This window comes from Neoarius graeffei, chromosome 2 (genome assembly GCF_027579695.1).
Source record: "Neoarius graeffei isolate fNeoGra1 chromosome 2, fNeoGra1.pri, whole genome shotgun sequence".
NCBI lineage: Eukaryota > Metazoa > Chordata > Actinopteri > Siluriformes > Ariidae > Neoarius > Neoarius graeffei.
The window spans coordinates 43,714,678-43,731,140 of NC_083570.1; the positions used below are offsets into that span (position 1 = coordinate 43,714,678).

At 42.9% G+C, this 16,463-nt stretch overlaps 1 protein-coding gene across 4 annotated transcripts in view; it reads left to right on the top strand.

Moving 5' to 3' along the window:
* The window catches only part of anks1b (ankyrin repeat and sterile alpha motif domain containing 1B), a 504,499-nt gene that overhangs the window by 26,103 nt on the left and 461,933 nt on the right, over positions 1-16,463 (top strand). The window lies entirely within an intron of this gene.

The window sequence follows — 16,463 nt, forward strand, 5'->3', positions numbered from 1 at the left end:
TTACTTCCGTCATATGATGTCTCGCACAGGTCTCAACGAATCTCGTTTACGGCCATTGCTTTGACATATGGACTGATATATTACAGAGCATATTTCAAACACTCAGAACTTGCTATAGCAGCGACAAAATAGTGATCAAATATGCATTCCTATATTTAATAAAATGAGATAAATACAATTTTGATAATAAAATTTTTTCCTTCAGTTCTCCTTTAAAATAAAGCCGAGAGCCAATGGAACAGCGCGATAATGTTGAATCTAAAACGTATCACTCTATCGCGCCATTCCACTGTCTCTTGTTATAGCTCTAGCCAATCAGCAATGAGGTCACATATTACAACAAATCACGCCAGTCTTTGTAAAAACCAAAGACACTAGTGACTGCAAACAATGAAAATTCCGAAGAAAAGTTTTGCGATGACAACAAGTTCAAGGCGACTTGGTCGTCGAATCATCCAGCATCAATGCATCGAGGCAAGGTGAGAAGCATACATTTTGTGAAGTATGCTGGTCCGATTTCCCGATCAATTTTCTTCAAATATGGGACTCAGAATACAGAAGAACACACCATTTTACGCAGTTTTTGTTTGTTTTCAAATTTTTCCTGGAAAGCAGACCCCCGGACCCCTCTCGAAGAACACAATTGTGCCATGCAAGCTGATCTACCACTTTTCATTCTCTGGGGGTTGGCAAGTATGCATGCTGTAGACGTTACTTTACTCAGTTGGTAGCAGTTCATTTAGAAATCTGAGATATCCAATATTATTCTATCACCATTCACTGGATATGAGCAACCACTTGCGCTCTGATTGGCTACTCTACTACTAGGATATCAGCTCATATACTGTGAATAGAGACAAACAAAATGGCAGCGCGTGTTGCTGAACCAACCGAGGATGAAATAAAAACTGTACTCGAAAACAAAAGCCCAAAAATTATCAAGTATTTAAAAGAAACAGAAATAGCGAAAAATATATAGTTTTTGTTTGTTTGTTTTTTCCCCAACAGCTCCTGTTCCACACTCCAGCCCAGTTGGTGGCGGTAATGCACCTTTAAGTTGAGTTGCCATCCGCCAAAAAAAACCTAAAGAAGAAGAACCCCCCCCCCCCCCCCCCAAAAAAAATACAAAAAAAGCAACAAAATATGGAATAAAAGTATTTGATGGTAAGAACGTATCTTTTTTTATTTTTCAAGAATTATTATAGCAGCATTTTTCACAAATTGCTACTGTCATTTTGCCGGTTTGTTTACATTCTAAGCGGAAATTATTTTGTCGGACGTTTTGTATAAAGGTTTTATTTGCCAACGTTGCAAAAAATAAACATAAAAATGTCCTGTTCCTCAAAATCCAGTGAATGTGGATAGAATAAAACAGTTATTCCACTCAATCTCGTCATACATGGCTTATAGCCGACTTGGTGCTACGCGCCTCTTCAGCTATCAGCCCATGTACGACTCGATTTCGTGGAATAACTGTTAATGATATAATAAGTTGTATGCCGAGCTTTTGCCTATAATTGTTTCCAGTCTGTTCTATGTCCTCTGATCGGCTTTCGGATCCGCTCAATCGTAACATCTCCAACGCACCCATTCTTCTTGACATACTATATGTGTTGTAAATCTTCTAGATTTCATACTGTCAAATACAAATCAGGTCAAGAGACAAAACTTGACAAAAACGTCTTTTCCGACTATCTTTTATTCACTTAGCCTCACACTACAGAGTGCTGTGTGTTTTTCCAGGAGGTCTGAACCATGCGTCTGAAGTAAACCAGATATAAAGTATATAAATTATATGGCCAAAAGTTTGTGGACACCTGACCTTCACACGCACATGTGCTTGTTGAACATCTCATTCCAGATTTATTCCCCCTTTGCTGTTATAATAAGCTCCACTCTTCTTGGGAAGGCTTTCTAGTAGATTTTGAGGCATGGCTGTGGCACGTGTGTTCATTCAGCTACAAGAGCATTAGTGAGATCAGGCACTGATGTTGGGTGAGGAGGTCTGGGGTGCAGTCAGTGTCCCAGTTCATCCCAGAGGTGTTCAGATCAGGGCTCTGTGCAGAACACTTGAGTTCTTCCACTCCAACCTTAACACACCATGCCTTCATAGAGCTTGCTTTGTGCACAGGGGCATTGTCATGCTGGAACAGGTTTGGGCCTCTTAGTTCCAGTGAAAGGAAATTGTAATATTACAGCGAACAGAGACATTCTATGCAATTGCGTGGTTAAAACTTTCTGGCAATAGAACAACGTGCACCTTTAAAGTGGTAGGCATGTTGTGTAAATCAAATGGTGCTAACCCTCCAAAAATCCATTTTAATTCCAGCTTGTAATGCGACAAAACAGGACAAACACCAAGGGGGATGAATACTTTTGCAAGGCACTGTATTCCCCAATAGGTTGAAACAGTGCTACTTTTAAGGTTTCCTGGTGAATTCCAATAATGTTTTGAAATTAGCATATTTGTGATGTATTACATTACTAGCATTTAGCAGACGCTCTTATCAGGCTTGTAGTACTCGGGTCCAGGACTTGGACTTGAGTCCGACTCGTGCCCTAATTTTAAGGACTTGTGACTTGACTTGAGCACTGACTCAGACTCGTGCATTAACTGCATTCGGACTCGTAAATTGGAGACGAGGACTCGGATTTTTTCTTTATTTTTTGTAACATGCCATATTAATCTGGCATAAGATATTTTTATATACATTAATTTTTATACTAATTTTGTGCAAGAGAATGCACATTCACCTGTTCATACATCATGTTCAGGAACAAACTAACGTTAATGGCACTAAAATGCCTGGAGAGAACGCCCCTAGGATTGTCCGCTTTGCTTATAAAGACTTCTCGTGCAGTGGGAAAAAATGCACTGCTATGTGTTCCATATGTAGAAGAACTATTGAGGAGACGACGGGGACGACCTCGAACTTCAATCGTTATTTGGCAAGACTCCACCCAGAGAAGGAAGTGACACGCTATGTTCATTGCGCTGTTGATAGTGGGCGGGGCTTGCTGAGCGATGAACTAGCTAGTGTTAACCCTCTCTCATGTTATTTGCGCTGTTGATAGTGGGCGGGGCTTGCTGAGCGATGAACAAGCTTTTTATCTGTAGCCTATTAACTAAAATGGGGCGGTCGAGCAGTAACATTAGTCCAAACACAGTAGCAAAGACGCTTTCACATAAAGGTAGCAACAGCCACCGTCACATGGTGCAGTTGGAGTCTTATTCTTGGACTCTGACTCAACTTGGATTGATAGTGGACTTGACTCGGACTCAAAATTTTCTTTAATGACTTGTACTTGGGGGCGGCACGGTGGTGTAGTGGTTAGCGCTGTCGCCTCACAGCAAGAAGGTCCGGGTTCGAGCCCCGTGGCCGGCGAGGGCCTTTCTGTGTGGAGTTTGCATGTTCTCCCCGTGTCCGCGTGGGTTTCCTCCGGGTGCTCCGGTTTCCCCCACAGTCCAAAGACATGCAGGTTAGGTTAACTGGTGACTCTAAATTGACCGTAGGTGTGAGTGTGAATGGTTGTCTGTGTCTATGTGTCAGCCCTGTGATGACCTGGTGACTTGTCCAGGGTGTACCCCGCCTTTCGCCCGTAGTCAGCTGGGATAGGCTCCAGCTTGCCTGCGACCCTGTAGAAGGATAAAGCGGCTAGAGATAATGAGATGAGATGAGACTTGTACTTGACCTTGAGTGACTCAACTACAACACTGGCTCATATCCAGAGCAAAGTACAACATACCTAGAGCAGCCTGAAGAGCAGTTGGGGGTTAGATGCCTTGCTCAAGGGCACTTTAGCCATTCCTACTGGTCCAGGGAATTGAACCGGCAACCTTTTGGTCCTATTCTCTCGTTCCCATTCTCTGATCATTAGGCCATGGCTTCCCCATGGCTTATGTGTTATTTGGAGCAGAACATGTTTGTGCTTTTGCCCTTTTAAGGTTTATGATAGTAGAAAAACAGGTATCTGGCAAAAGAACATGACCTTTGTGTCATGAAGTGTGAGATTAGGGTCTGTATTTGGTTCCAGCTGTGCTGTTGTAGATGTGGTCCTGAACATTGTTTTTGGCTTCCTAATATCCTTCAGGAGTTAATTTCCTTGGATCACAGTCGACTGTACTGTATACATATTTTGGCCAAAAGTCAGTAGACTTTGCTGACACTTAACAATTACACCCAGATGTGTTTCTTCCCCAAATTGTTGCCAGAAAGTTTTAACCACGCAATTGCATAGAATGTCTCTGTTCGCTGTAATATTACAATTTCCTTTCACTGGAACTAAGAGGCCCAAACCTGTTCCAGCATGACAATGCCCCTGTGCACAAAGCAAGCTCTATGAAGGCATGGTGTGTTAAGGTTGGAGTGGAAGAACTCAAGTGTTCTGCACAGAGCCCTGATCTGAACACCTCTGGGATGAACTGGGACACTGACTGCACCCCAGACCTCCTCACCCAACATCAGTGCCTGATCTCACTAATGCTCTTGTAGCTGAATGAACACACGTGCCACAGCCATGCCTCAAAATCTACTAGAAAGCCTTCCCAAGAAGAGTGGAGCTTATTATAACAGCAAAGGGGGAATAAATCTGGAATGAGATGTTCAACAAGCACATGTGCGTGTGAAGGTCAGGTGTCCACAAACTTTTGGCCATATAATTTATATACTTTATATCTGGTTTACTTCAGACGCATGGTTCAGACCTCCTGGAAAAACACACAGCACTCTGTAGTGTGAGGCTAAGTGAATAAAAGATAGTCGGAAAAGACGTTTTTGTCAAGTTTTGTCTCTTGACCTGATTTGTATTTGACAGTATGAAATCTAGAAGATTTACAACACATATAGTATGTCAAGAAGAATGGGTGCGTTGGAGATGTTACGATTGAGCGGATCCGAAAGCCGATCAGAGGACATAGAACAGACTGGAAACAATTATAGGCAAAAGCTCAGCATACAACTTATTATATCATTAACAGTTATTCCACGAAATCGAGTCATACATGAGCTGATAGCTGAAGAGGCGCGTAGCACCGAGTCAGCTATAAGCCATGTATGACGAGATTGAGTGGAATAACTGTTTTATTCTATCCACATTCACTGGATTTTGAGGAACAGGACATTTTTATGTTTATTTTTTGCAACGTTGGCAAATAAAACCTTTATACAAAACGTCCGACAAAATAATTTCCACTTAGAATGTAAACAAACCGGCAAAATGGCTGTAGCAATTTGTGAAAAATGCTGCTATAATAATTCTTGAAAAATAAAAAAAGATAAGTTCTTACCATCAAATACTTTTATTCCATATTTTGTTGCTTTTTTTGTATTTTTGGGGGGGGGGGGGGGGGGGTTCTTCTTCTTCTTCTTTTGTTTTTTTTTGGCGGATGGCAACTCAACTTAAAGGTGCATTACCGCCACCAACTGGGCTGGAGTGTGGAACAGGAGCTGTTGGGGAAAAAACAAACAAACAAAAACGATATATTTTTCGCTATTTCTGTTTCTTTTAAATACTTGATAATTTTTGGGCTTTTGTTTTCGAGTACAGTTTTTATTTCATCCTCGGTTGGTTCAGCAACACGCGCTGCCATTTTGTTTGTCTCTATTCACAGTATATGAGCTGATATCCTAGTAGTAGAGTAGCCAATCAGAGCGCAAGTGGTTGCTCATATCCAGTGAATGGTGATAGAATAATATTGGATATCTCAGATTTCTAAATGAACTGCTACCAACTGAGTAAAGTAACGTCTACAGCATGCATACTTGCCAACCCCCAGAGAATGAAAAGTGGTAGATCAGCTTGCATGGCACAATTGTGTTCTTCGAGAGGGGTCCGGGGGTCTGCTTTCCAGGAAAAATTTGAAAACAAACAAAAACTGCGTAAAATGGTGTGTTCTTCTGTATTCTGAGTCCCATATTTGAAGAAAATTGATCGGGAAATCGGACCAGCATACTTCACAAAATGTATGCTTCTCACCTTGCCTCGATGCATTGATGCTGGATGATCCGACGACCAAGTCGCCTTGAACTTGTTGTCATCGCAAAACTTTTCTTCGGAATTTTCATTGTTTGCAATCAGTAGTGTGTTTGGTTTTTACAAATACTGGCGTGATTTGTTGTAATATGTGACCTCATTGCTGAGCTATAACAAGAGACAGTGGAATGGCGCGATAGAGTGATACGTTTTAGATTCAACATTATCGCGCTGTTCCATTGACTCTCGGCTTTACTTAAAGGAGAACTGAAGGAAAAAATTTTATTATCAAAATTGTATTTATCTCATTTTATTAAATATAGGAATGCATATTTGATCACTATTTTGTCGCTGCTATAGCAAGTTCTGAGTGTTTGAAATATGCTCTGTAATATATCAGTCCATATGTCAAAGCAATGGCCGTAAACGAGATTCGTTGAGACCTGTGCAAGACATCGTAGGATGGAAGTAAAACCCTCCATCCATCCATCCATCCATTGTCTGTAGCCGCTTATCCTGTTCTACAGGGTCGCAGGCAAGCTGGAGCCTATCCCAGCTGGCTGTGAGCGAGAGGCGGGGTACACCCTGGACGAGTCGCCAGGTCATCGCAGGGCTGACACCAGAAGTAAAACATAGAGCGGAAATCAAAGTGACCAACATCTGCCAACGTTTCCTGTGTCCGAAATTGCTCACTCGTTCACTCCTCCCTACTCCGTATATAGGGAATTACTATATAGAGGACTATATATTGAGCTCATTGGTAAAATGAAAAAAAAAAGCTTTCGGACACTAGTCCGTCGCGCTGGTATTTACGTCATTACTGTCGCACAATTAAAACGTGCCAGATCAGTCGGCTGGTGGGTTTTCAAAATAATAAATACATGCACGTATTTTTGTGATGAATCCATATTATACTGAGCGCATTTCCTACATTAATCAATATGAAGTCCCTGCATCTTTCAGTTCTTTTAAATCAAGGCTGAATACTTTCTTCTTTGCCGCTGCCTTTTATTAAATCAGATTTGAGACTTTTAATTTGATTTCTTTCAGCACGACCGCAATGCATGATGGGATATATTGCTTTGGTTAGTGACCATCGTTGTACACTACTTTTCGTGATGCACTGTGGGCTACTTTGAGTGCACTATATAGGGTGTAATTAATCCTCACTAAGGTTTCGGACAGCACTACAAAATGGCGTTCTCACTATATAGTGCCCTGTATAGTGAGTAGGGAGCGATTTCAGACACAGGGGAAGTGGCCAACATCTGCCAACGTTGTCAAAAGATGCGCGCGCCCTCTTTCGAACGCTGATGTAATCAAGCCGGAAGTTTGAAAAAAAGTAGGCAGTAATCGTCATTTAAACTCGTTTTTGCACAATATTTAGTTTGGAAAACAGTTTTCAAAACGGCGGCACTGACACCTGGCTGACACTTCACGTTTCGAAGTTTCGCACAAGTCTTGTGAAGATCACGCAGATAAGCGACGCCTGCCGTGGACCAGACGAACTACATTCAACATGGCTAAAAACCGAATAGGCCGATAAGTAGAACAAGACGAACAACAACTTTGTTCATCACACGCTTGTGAAATTCCTCTCTGCATTTAACCCATCTGAAGCAGTGAACACACACATGCGAGCAATGAGCACACACACATACCCAGAGCAGTGGGCAGCCATGCTAACAGCGCCCGGGGAGCAGTTGGGAGTTCAGTGCCTCGCTCAAGGGCACCTCAGCCCAAGGCCGTCCCATATTAACCTAACCTGCATGTCTTTGGACTGTGGGGGAAACAGGAGCACCCGGAGGAAACCCACGCAGACACGGGGAGAACATGCAAACTCCACACAGAAAGGCCCTCGCTGGCCGCGAACCCAGAACCTTCTTGTTGTGAGGCGACCGTGCTAACCACTACACCACCATGCCGCCCAAGTATAATATTTAATTGCAATTAGTTGCCAATACGAGTCACGATATAAGGTTACTAAAACCGAACACGTTAATTAAGAAAGTTTAAAAATGACTTCAGTTCCCCTTTAATATGACTATTTGACGCTATATACTTGCATCCCTGTGCTTAAAATAGCTGAAGCGAGGCCAGAAGAGCAAATCCAACAGTGTTTACTGATTCTTTTGTAATGCTGTATTTTTTAGAGCTAAAAGTGGTAGGTGGTATTCACCTGTCAGAATCACTAGACTGACGCGTCAGTCGGTAGAATTGGCAAGTATGCAGCATGCTTCCTCCAAGACACGTGAAATCAGCCACTGTGTCTTTTCAGACTGCTGCTTATGCTAATATATCAGAGAGCAGCTGACCACTCAGACGAAAATGCTAGCTTCCTTATTCCCAATGTATAAGCTCACAGATGCCAAGGATTAGCTTATGACTGATGGGGAGAGAGTAAAGCCATCTATCCCACCCAGAGAACACGGCCAATCTTGTTGGGAGTGCCAAATGTCAGTGCATGCAGTATTTGTCTCTGTGTATCTCTCATACAGTGCACAGCAGTGACACGGACGTGTTAGCTGGTGATGCTGGGATACAAGCGTATCAACCACAGCGGTGTTGATTTTTATGCTGCTGCTGCTGGATTGAGACTTAACCAAAAACATGCAGCCAAGAACAATCCTGTGGTCAGGATTACTCCTAATGAAAAGCGATAAGATAGTTTATGCAAATTTTACGGTAGCCTCTAATTGTATGTGTGCAAAGTTGAGCAATAGGTTAGGTCAGATTATAGCACAAGAAACACAGAGCATCAGGATCTCTAGCCTTGGAAGCAACTGGAGGAGTGAAATAAAATAAGAAGGAAGTGGAAGAAAGGCATAAATTAGGCCATTTATTAAGAGGAAAGTAGACTCTGTGTGTGTGAGAGAGAGAGAGAGAGAGAGAGAGAAAGAAAGAGAGAGATTCTTAATTAGCCCCCATTCTCACCAGCTGAGCATGAGAACTGAGTCTGAAGACAGAATGTATTGCATCTGCCATATCTCCACTGCCAGCAGTGCTGTTAGCTGTAACCGATGTTTTTTCACTAGATTAGCTGTGTCCGGGCAAGGCTTCTTTCCCTCCATGAATTTCCAAAGAAATTCATGAAGTTTTATGTCCTTTCATAATCACATTTGTCGTGTCTATAACAACAGCACGGAGGCATTCATTTTTAGAATCGTGTCTTCCGTGCGCTCGAGGTACACAGTGATGGAAAAACATGGACGCCTCCGTGTTTGTCTTGTGTTAGCAACAAGGATGAGTGATGTAGATTTTCCTCCTCAAAACAGTGAACTGTAGAGCCAGGGTTATAGATTTAGCATATATTTAACAAGCAAATATTTCTGTCTTGCAATGCCTCATATATATACGGTGGTATAGTGGTTAGCGCTGTCGCCTCACAGCAAGAAGGTCCGGGTTTGAGCCCCGTGCCGGCGAGGGCCTTTCTGTGTGGAGTTTGCATGTTCTCCCCGTGTCCGCGTGGGTTTCCTCCGGGTGCTCCGGTTTCCCCCACAGTCCAAAGACATGCAGGTTAGGCTAACTGGTGACTCTAAATTGACCCTAGGTGTGAATGGTTGTCTGTGTCTATGTGTCAGCCCTGTGATGACCTGGCGACTTGTCCAGGGTGTACCCCGCCTTTCTCCCGTAGTCAGCTGGGATAGGCTCCAGCTTGCCTGCGACCCTGTAGAACAGGATAAAGCGGCTAGAGATAATGAGATGAGACATATATATCCACATTCACTGGATATGAGCAACCATGCGCTCTGATTGGCTACTCTATTACTAGGATATTGTCAGTAATGCCATTGAGAACAACAGCACTAGCCAGACTACAACCATAGACACTCAAAACTACAACTCCCAAAGAATACAGCGCCCCCTGTCACCAGCCTATTAACATCAGCTCTCGTTCATTCCACTAATCACGCTACTTAGGCTCCTCACTCACCACCTTTGGTGCGAAGTATTGTTCAGTGTTTCACTAGTTCGTACCAAGCCTTTCATTCTCTGCCTGCTTCTCGTATTTCTGACCCTCACTTTATCTCTTTGTTTACGCTACCTGTCTTGTCTCAATTGCCCTGTTGTCTGATCGACCGACCCTTGCTTGCTCCACCGCTACGCTTTCTGTCTCACGATTTGGCTTTGTTACCAGTTTGCACCCCACTCTCCCCTGCGCATACATCTGTAAGTGTCTGCACTCTGACAGATATCAGCTCATATACCTTGAGTAGAGAAAAACAAAACGGCGGAGCGTGTTGCTGAACCAACTGAGGATGAATTTAAAATTCTACTCGAAAACAAAACCCCCAAAAATGCAACAAAATAAGGAATGAAAGGATTTGATGGTAAGAACGTATCATTTTTTTTTTCAAGAAATATTATTATTATAGCAGGTGGCAGGGAGGTGTAGTGGTTAATACTGTTGCCTCACAGCAAGAAGGTCCTGGGTTTGAGCCCAGTGGCCGACGGGGCCCTTTCTGTGTGGAGTTTGCATGTTCTCCCCGTGTCTGTGTGGGTTTCCTCTGGTTTCCTCCACAGTCCAAAAACATGCAGGTTAGGCTAACTGGTGACTCTTAATTGACCGTAGGTGTGAGTGTGAATGGTTGTCTGTGTCTATGTGTCAGCCCTGTGATGACCTGGTGACTTGTCCAGGGTGTACCCCGCCTTTCGCCCGTAGTCAGCTGGGATAGGCTCCAGCTTGCCTGTGACCCTGCACAGGCTAAGCGGCTACAGAGGATGGATGGATATTATAACATTTTTCACAAATTGCTACTGTCATTTTGCCAGTTTGACACCTGTCAAAGGGTGGGATATATTAGGCAGCAAGAGAACAATCAGTTCTTGAAGTTGATGTGTTGGAAGCAGGAAAAATGGGCAAGTGTAAGGATCTGAGTGACTGACAAGTGCCAAATTGTGATGGGAGATGACTGGGTCTGAGCATCTCCAAAATGGCACATCTTGTGGTGTGTTCCTGGTATGCAGTGGTTAGTACCTACCTAAGTGTTCCAAAGAAGGACAACTGTTGAGCCGGCAACAGGGTCATGGGTGTCGAAGGCTCATTGATTCACATGGGGCACAAAGACTAGCCCATATAGTCCAATCCCACAGAAGAGCTACTGTAGCACAAACTGCTGAAAGTTAATACTGGCTAAAACAGGAAGCTTTGTGTGCCTATATGTACACTATGGGTGGCACGGTGGTACACTGGTTAGCATTGTCACCTCACAGCAAGAAGGTCCTGGGTTCAAGCCCAGTTGCCGACAGGGGCCTTTCTGTGTGGAGTTTGCATGTTCTCCCCACGTCTGCGTGGGTTTCCTCTGGGTGCTCCGGTTCCCCCCACAGTCCAAAGACATGCAATTAGGTTAACTGGCTACTCTAAATTGTCCATAGGTGTGAATGTGTATGAGTGCACAGAAAGGAACCTGCCACCCTACTGCTGCAATTCTGGCCAAACCAACCAAATATGGTTTGCCTTAAGCCTGGAGTGGGTTTGTCAGTGACGACGATGGTGTACACTTTATAGAGACTAAACTTTTGTTCCAACACAAGTTCGTAAATTCGGACTTACCCTCTGCTTCCGGCACATGACTTTATGTGATTGGAGCAGAGGATCAAAGGTTGTTGATAACCGGAACCTCCCCCCGTCTTTGTTTAGGGTCGGTTGAAGGGCCCTGATGTAGATGGCTTCTTTTACTCCTCTAGCGACAAAATCCGGTTCACTGTCTAATATTTCCAGTGTAGAGAATGCTCATTGAAAACCAGGTTCTCAGAACACAAACGACCCAGCTCGACAACATCAGAGGTATCACAACACATCCATTTAGAACCACCGGGACATACAGTCACACTCGAAACAGTGGAAATATTAGATAGTGAACCGGATTTCTTCGCTAGAGGACTAAAAGAAGCCATTTACATCAGGGCCCTTCAACCGACCCTAAACAAAGATGGGGGGAGGTTCCGGTTATCGACGACCTTTGATCCTCTGCTCCAATTGCATAAAGTCACGTGCCGGAAGCAGAGGGTCATTCCTTGACAAGGACTTTAGTAAGCCAGTCAAAAATTCGAGTAAGTCCGAGTCCTTATGTGTCGGAATAAAAGTTTAGTCTCTATAATGTCGTTTACCAACACAGATGAGTCTACAGTACATGGATGATGTACACTATATAACTGTTCAGGGGGAACTGTGTCTTTTAATACGGTTTGGTCTGACTTTAGCAGCCCTGCTCATAGCATATGTCACACGATTTTCCAGTAGAAGATACAGTTAACCACAAGAAGAAAATAAATAAAGGCTACAGTTCTACACAAAGTGGATTATTCTATACAGCGCCTCCGTTTACAATGATGTCAGTATCCAGCATAGAGAGAGGAACAGAGCGTTACCTCTCAGCATCTTTCCATCTAATCCTCTCACACACTGTGTGTCATTCTCTCTGTACTCACTGAGTGATCCCTCTCGCTGTCCTCCTCCTGTTTTCACTGTGACGGATACACTCATACATACACACTGATCCCATTACACAGAGCTTTTGTTGTGTCCGGCCTTGATCTTATCATCATATATCAAATGTGTGTGTCTGGCCAGCATGTGCATGCATGGTATTTAAGTTTTAAGGCCATATAGTGAATGATTCAATGTGTGCCTGCGTGTGTGTGTGTGTGTGTGTGTATTTGGAGATGACATCCGAAGGTTTCCATTAGTGTTATGTGCTTTTCCGGCACATCATCATTCCGACTGTCATCACCTTTATTTATCCCAGTGCTGAAGATAATGATGAAGTAACAGTCATCACTTTTCAGATTAGTGTGTGTGTGTGTGTGTGTGTGTGTGTTACTCTCTTTATGAGGACCTTCCACTGGCATAATTACTGTATTAATGTGTCTAATTAAAGCTATTCTACCCCTAAATCTAACCCAAACTTTAACCTCAGCTGCTAAAATCAAACCTTTCGGCTCTTTCAGAATTTGTGTCCGTATATAACATTTATATACAGTACAGTTGACATGCTAAACATAATGGTTGTCCTTTATAATCAGAATCATGTTTATTGGCCAAGTATGTTGACACACACAAGGAATTTGGTTCTGGCAGTTATTGTCTCTCTAGCGATACAGAAAAAAAGGGGTGGGAGTGGAAGAGAGGGGGGAAAAGAATATACATAACTTATGTATATGTAAAATAAGAAAAATGTACATGTAATATACAATATAGACAGTATAGACCTTGTGCAATATAAATAAATATTATCCATACAGGCCACTTTTTCGATGGAATAAAAACAAGTGTTCTATTCCCTTCTAGCAGGTTTCATTTGTTTGGTTTGATCGCATGCAGTATTGTTGGCATATCGCTTATCCTATGTGTATTACGTCACTCTGCCCAGTGGAGAATGAGCGTTCAATATAGTTTGATATTGCATGGTTGTCAAGACAACATGACTTCACACGTCAGAGACGTAAAACTTCCGTGCTAGCGAGCGACTGTGACAATTTGTAAACAAACCTGGCCACCAGGTTTGCGTCGTTAAATATGGAAGATTTTGAGAAAATTTTGAAAGAGAAAGATGCGTTGAACACCTGAAAGGAATGTGAACGTATAATAATAATATTGGCTGGCTTTTTTTGTGGTATATCAGATATATTCCCTTCAGCTAGCATGATATTGAACTTGTCTTCAACTTATTCAATATCATGCTAGCTGAATGGAAAATATCTGATATACCACTCAACGCCAGCCAATATTATTTAATTATTATACATGCTGGACACTTTTTCCATGGAATAAAAACATGTATTCTATTCCCTTCTAGTGGGTTTATTGATTGCATGCAATATTGTTATATCACTTATCCTCCATGCATTACGCCACTCTCCCTAATGGAGAATGAGCATGCAATATTGTTATAATATTGCACGTTGTCAAGACAACATGATGTCACACATCGGCGCTCATGCGAAGATCCAATGACAAAATTTTTCTGCTGTGCATGCGCACAGTCATTTCTTTGTCAGTTGGGAAAGAGGGAAGATGAGGCTAATCCAGTGCTAGGTTTAAGCACTAAATAAATAAACTGAAACTAAAGACGCGCTGAACACCCAAAAGACTACCAAAACTTCATTAGATATTCTTCACGCATCTTTACAAGAGAAAAACTGGAAAAGAGACACGGCGGAGATGTAAAACTTCTGCACTAGTGAGTGACTGTAACAGTTTGTACACAAACATGGCCGTGAGGTTTGCTTCATTAAAAGTGGAAGATTTAAAGAGAGAGATGCGCTGGACACCCGAAAGGCTACCAAAACTTCACTGGATATTCTTTGCACACATTTACAAGAGAAAAACAGACCAATGGACACCGAAAAACTGGAAAAGAGAGCGATAGCAGAAATATTGTTAAAGTTCTACTTGGAGGTGAGGAAAAGTGACGGAGACTTTTACAAGAGGACTTCACTCAGCAAAGCCCTTTTGTTTTGAACAACTGCAATGTAACAATTAACTACGACCAAAAGTAACTTTGAACTTTAACTGTAAACCTGGATGTAGCTTGTATATAAGTTGGGTTGTTCAGGCTTTTTGGACTTGGGCCATTTTTATTGTTAGAAATTTGACTTTGTACATTGGATTGACAGAACATTGAATTACATTCGATCAGCATTCAATATTGGTAAGTTACCGCCCTGTTCTTAACTTTTTGTAAAATCTATAATTGTTCCATTGAATGTGTATGAATAATAATAATAATCTCATCTCATTATCTCTAGCCGCTTTATCCTGTTCTACAGGGTCGCAGGCAAGCTGGAGCCTATCCCAGCTGACTACAGGCGAAAGGCGGGGTACACCCTGGACAAGTCGCGAGGTCATCACAGGGCTGACACATAGACACAGACAACCATTCACACTCACATTCACACCTACGCTCAATTTAGAGTCACCAGTTAACTGAACCTGCATGTCTTTGGACTGTGGGGGAAACCGGAGCACCCGGAGGAAACCCACACGGACACGGGGAGAACATGCAAACTCCGCACAGAAAGGCCCTCGCCGGCCACGGGGCTCGAACCCAGGACCTTCTTGCTGTGAGGCGACAGTGCTAACCACTACACCACCGTGCCGCCCCCTAATAATAATAATAATAATGGCTTTTGGGGCGGCATGGTGGTGTAGTGGTTAGCGCTATCGCCTCACAGCAAGAAGGTCCGGGTTCGAGCCCCGTGGCCGGCGAGGGCCTTTCTGTGCGGAGTTTGCATGTTCTCCCCGTGTCCGCGTGGGTTTCATCCGGGTGCTCCGGTTTCCCCCACAGTCCAAAGACATGCAGGTTAGGTTAACTGGTGACTCTAAATTGACCGTAGGTGTGAATGTGAGTGTGAATGGTTGTCTGTGTCTATGTGTCAGCCCTGTGATGACCTGGTGACTTGTCCAGGGTGTACCCCGCCTTTCGTCCATAGTCAGCTGGGATAGGCTCCAGCTTGCCTGCGACCCTGTAGAAGGATAAAGCGGCTAGAGATAATGTGAATGTGTGAATGTGAACAATATAAAGATTACACAATATACAGACAATACACAATATACACGACACAGTGTACACAGAGTGCAGTGAGAGTGCAAACAAGTATATGTTATAGGAGGTGCAAGTGGTACAATAGTAAAATGGCAAGGATGGTTCAGATCAGATATGTATGAGGTTGATGGCATGGGGACATGTATTGTTTCCCTTCTTTTAGTGGTAAAAATGAGCAGCAGTCATTATATTCCCACTTCAAAATTTAACAAGGCAGGAAATCATTCAAACACTGACAAGGAAAGCTAAGAAAAGGCATTAAATGTGTAACTGGTGTGTCACATCTTGGACTCTCAGTTATCTTTGGCCACTAGTTCACAAGATATAATATGGCGTAGATTGATTCTGATGCGTATCGTTTTCAGTGTTCGAGTCGAAACTGCTTTAGTTTACTTCCTGAAAGTGTTTGTAATAGTTATTGGTTATGAAGTAGCCACAGAATTACCCTCAGTGTTATCGTGTGTACTGTATGAGATACAGATTGTAGACAATATTGTCTACAATCGATTGAAGGGCATATTCTGGACCAATTTCGTTTTTTTTAAAAAATTTTTTATATGAAAGTATGTCCCTTTACACACTCATCCAGAAGGGTAATTTTGCACAAGGCCATCTGTCTATAGCAGAAAAAAATAAAACAACAAAACACGTCTGGAAAAATCCCAAGGGAGTCTGGAGCCAGATTCGTAACGTTACCTGCGGAAGCGCCAGCAGGCTGCGAGAGCTTTGCACGGTTTCAGTGCACAGCCTGTGTAGACCAAGCGCTCCCATTTCTCTCTCATTGTCCGGTCTTTTGGAAAATGATGAGTACTAATCCCATCAAGATTGGTGTTGCTACACCCTCCTACGATACATCTGTTAACCATTTTAATAATTACGCGATAACGTTGAAGAAATTTGCAGAAAACCACCAGGTCGTTTTCTCATAAACAAACCAGCGCT